The sequence below is a fragment of the Gossypium hirsutum genome, chromosome A05 (genome assembly GCF_007990345.1).
Source record: "Gossypium hirsutum isolate 1008001.06 chromosome A05, Gossypium_hirsutum_v2.1, whole genome shotgun sequence".
Taxonomy (NCBI): Eukaryota; Viridiplantae; Streptophyta; class Magnoliopsida; order Malvales; family Malvaceae; genus Gossypium; species Gossypium hirsutum.
The window spans coordinates 49,805,815-49,810,393 of NC_053428.1; the positions used below are offsets into that span (position 1 = coordinate 49,805,815).

Sequence of the window (4,579 nt, forward strand, 5' to 3'; positions counted from 1 at the left end):
AGTAGACTTACAATCGAGCTGGGAAGCTTGAAAAACCTTAGCTATGTCCTCCTCTTGTATGTTTCGGCCAAAGGGTAGAAGATGGGAAAAAATTGGCTTTTAATTTGCTTATTAATTCATTTAATTACCAAATGACCAAAATGCCTTTTTCTTAAAACACTAAAATTTCTCTTACTTCATGCCCATTTTTTGTCCACTAACTTAACAAGTGGTCTAATTACCATCTAAGGACCTTCAATTTTAAATTTCATAGCAATTAGATACCTCTAGCTTCTAGAACTCAAGTTTTTCACTTTTTGCAATTTAGTTCTTTTTACTAAATTGAGTGCTCAAACGTCAAAACTTTCTAACGAAATTTTCACAGAATCATTCCATAAAACTGTAGACCATAAAAATATAAGAAAAAATAAATTTTTCTGTGTCAGATTTGTGGTTCCGAAACACTGTTCTGACTAGGCCTTAAATTGGGCTATTATAGAACGGATGAATAGAAAAATCATGGAAAAGGTTCAATGTATGTTTTTGAATGCTTGTTTACTAAATTCATTTTGGGATGAAGCAGCCTCTACTTCATTTTTTTTATTAATCGGTCTCCGTATGTTGCCATTGAGAAAAAGAATCCACAATAGGTATGGTCTAGTAATCCTACTGATTATTCTAATTTGAAAAATTTTTAGGTGTCCTGCATATGCTCATGTTGATAATGAGAAATTGGAACCTAGATCTATTAAATGTGTTTTTCTTGGTTATAAGGCTAATGTTAAAGGGTATAAGTTATGGTGTCCTGAAAATAGAAAATTCGTTGTTAGAAGAGATGTTATTTTTTATGAAATTATATGCTACCTAACTTATCTCTTAAAGACTCTTTCAATAAAGACAAGGAAAAGTAGATGGAGCTTCAAATTGATCCAGGATCTACAATAAAGTCTACTTCTCAGGTAAAAACAGAAATTTAGACTAGAGTTGCTTCTTCACTATAGTCAGCACCATAATATTCAATTGCCAAAAATAGACCTAGAAGAGAAATTAGACCTCTAAAAAGGTACGAGGCTAATCTAGTTGCTTATGCTTTAAATAAGGCTAAAGATATAGATACAAATCAAGAGCTATCTACTTATTCCGAGGCAGTTAGCTGTGAAGATTCAGGAAAGTAGATGATTGTCATGCAAGAAGAGATGGAATCACTCCATAAGAATAGAACATGAGATCTAGTGAAGCTTCATAAAGGTAAAAAGGTTGTTCGTTATACATGGGTATTTAAAAAAAAGGAACTCCAGGAAATGAAGAACCCAAATATAAAGCAAGACTGGTAGCAAAAGGTTATAGTCAGATTCTAGATGTAGACTTTACAGATATAAAGCAAGGCTGGTTGCAAAAGAAAGAAGGAACTTAAGCCTTACTTGGTATTGTGGCCATGTATGATTTGAAGTTTGAGCAGTTAGATGTAAAAATAGTGTTCTTGCATGGAGAACTTGAGGTAGATATTTACATGCAACAAATAAAGGGTTTTACCGTCTCAGAAAAGGAGAACTATGTTTGCTTGCTGAAAAAGTCCCTTTATGGCTTGAAATAGTCACCAAGGAAGTGGTACAAGAGATTTAATTCTTTTATGGCTACTCATGATTTCAAACGAAATAGCTTTGACAATTGTGTTTATTTTAAGAAAAACAGTAATGGTTCTTTTGTGTATTGATAACCCTTGAAAGGAGTTATATTTCAGGCCTCTAGAATTGGTTAATTGTTTGTACTTAAGTAGATGTATTTGCATTTTAGGATATTATATTAATATTTTTAGAACATTGCATCGTGAAGCTTGGATTATGCTTAAATGTTATTATATTATTTTTCTTGTGGGTGAAAATGATTTGTTTGTGTTTGAATAGCCGATGTAGAATGAGGAAAAGAAATGAAGGAGTGAAGTTTTGTCATGAAAAAAGGTTGGACGGATTGTAAAAATTAATGCCATGACAATTCTAAGAAGACACTGAGTCAGCACTCAATTCGTGCCACTCTCAACCAGCTGTACTTGTACCAGAAAGATCTACCTGAAAAAGAGGGAGGAAAATTTGTGTGCTGAGAATGGGATCTACCCTATAAAAAGTAAAGAAGAACCGAAAGAGAAAAACAAGCCTTTCTCAGAGGAAGGATCTTGAAGCAGAAATAGAGGGTAGCAGTAGCAGCTAAAAAGAAGAGTAGAATATGAGGAAGAGGATGAATGCAGTCAACTAGGTCTTTATGAAACACTGCAATGCCGTAGTTGAGAGTTGGATTAGCGAAAGCGTGCTTTTTAAAGTTCTTCCTTATTTTCTTTTACATTGCTTCTTTGTGCAATTTAATGTTTAAGATGTTAAATGGTATTTCAAAATTGGATTTTATTAATCAGCTTATGAGTTAAATCTCATTGGGTTAGGTTTACTGGATGATTCTCTAATTTTCCATTAATGTTGAAGCTTTGATCTAATTTATTTTTCTATTTCATTCAATTTGTTCTTCTTGAATTGCATGCATGCAGAGCCTAGACATAGATGAATGTTTAGTATGCTTATAAACATAATATAATTTTGAAAAGGTTAACTTAGTTAGACTAAAATTGAATGACACAAGTGGTTGTCCAACAGAATACCCATAGCATTTTTTAGACATAGAGCAATATTTGTACAAAACAAAGAGAATTTAGTGTTGGGAATCACATATGAGGCCTACAGACATATATCGCTTTAGGTGAGGCAACTTGAGGTCCTGCTCTTGAAAGAAGTAGACTATCTTAGATCCGTTTTGAGCGGTAAAATGGTTAAGAGTTTGCTGAGGTATTTTTGGTTTATAAGGATAGATTCCTAGTAATCCCAACTTTCCCATTCAACAGATTTGATCCTCTCATTCTTGCCCTGATAACTTCGCAATATTATTTTTTATATCTATTTTTGTTACATTTTGCATACACCAACATCATTTTAATTATCATTACATTTCTGTCACTGTTTTTCCATAGCATAATTCATATAATTCATAACAGTAACTTAACCAAGTTAATTTTATCTGATCCCTCGGAGACGATCTTACTTATCATTATATTACTTGATTCGATGTGTATACTTGCACATTTTGCATACTGTATTCACACGCAACAAGTTTTTGGCGTTATTGCTAGGGATCGGCAATTTGGTAAAATTTGGTTTCGTTATTTTATTTAGTTCCATTAGTTTTATTTAACTTAGTTGTATTTAATTCCTACATGATTTCCATCAGTGTATGAGAAGAGGCATTCCTGCTAGTGAAGAATATCCTCTTGACTCAGAGATCGAGAGAACTTTACGAAGAAGAAGAAGAGAACTGCAAGATATGGCTAGGATAAAAAATTATTCAGGTATGCAAGAACTATTGCATCTAAATGGACAGGATGTTGACATGCCTATTCCTCTTGTGATAGATGACTGATACAGACTCATTCATGAGCATGTAGTACCAATTCTGGATGATTTGAACCCAAGGATAGTCAGACCACCCATTCAAGCTCAGCATTTTAAGTTCAAACTGATTATGTTTTAGATGTTTCAAATGGTAGGACAATTCAGTCGGTTGCCTACTGAAGATCTACGACTGTATTTAATATTTTTCTTAGAAGTCTGTAACTCGTTCAGGTAATAGGATGTTCCTGAAGATACCCTGTGACTTAAATTATTTCCATATTCATTAAGAGATCGTGCCAGAGCATGGTTGAATGCTTTGCCATCAGGGATGGTGGCATCCTAGAATGATCTTTGCCAAAGGTTTTTGCAATGGTATAATCAGCCTAATATGAATGAAAAGCTTAGAAATGACATCACATCATTTTGGCAATCAGAGGATGAGACGTTGTATGAAGCTTGGGAAAGGTTTAAAGAATTGCTGCGGAAATGTCTGATGCATGGATTTCAACACTAGACATAGATGAAAATGTTTTATAATGGGTTAAATGCACATACAAGGATGGTAGTTGATGCTTCTGCCAATGGTACCTTGTTAGATAAATCCTATAATGAATCATATGAAATTTTAGAAAGGATAACCAACAATGATTATCAATATCCTACCACGACAGTTAGGACTGGCAGGAGAGCTGTTGGCATTATAGAGTTCAATACAATCACTTTGTTGATAGCATAGGTATCATCTCTAGCTAACATGATCATAACAATGAAAAAACAAGCTACAGTTTAGGAGATGAAATCAACTAAACTATCGTGTATCTATTGTAGGGAAGATCATGTGTTTGATGAATGTCCATCAAACCCAGTCTCTATGTATTACATGAGCAATTTCAACTGTAATAATAATCTCTATTCCAACACCTGCAATCAAGGTGGAAGCAACACCCAAACTTTAGATGGAATAAAATTCCAACAATGTTATTAGACAGAATGCTACAAGTGCACCGCCTGGATATAATCAGCCTATGCCTCGGCAGAATGTTCAAAAAAGTTTAGCATCATCTTCTTCATCTATTACAACTTTGTTGAAAGAATACATGGCCAAGAATGACACCGTGATCCAGAGTCAAGTTGCATCCCTAAGAGCCTTGGAAAATCAAGTTGGACAGATC

The 4,579-nt window shown here is 34.0% G+C and overlaps 1 non-coding gene across 1 annotated transcript; it reads right to left on the reverse strand.

Annotated features, from left to right (window-relative positions):
* Positions 1-3,804: 3,804 nt before the first annotated feature.
* LOC121230113 (small nucleolar RNA R71) lies at positions 3,805-3,911 on the reverse strand. Its single transcript, XR_005928065.1, has one exon. It is a non-coding gene; the product is annotated as a small nucleolar RNA R71 (small nucleolar RNA).
* Positions 3,912-4,579: the final 668 nt, after the last annotated feature.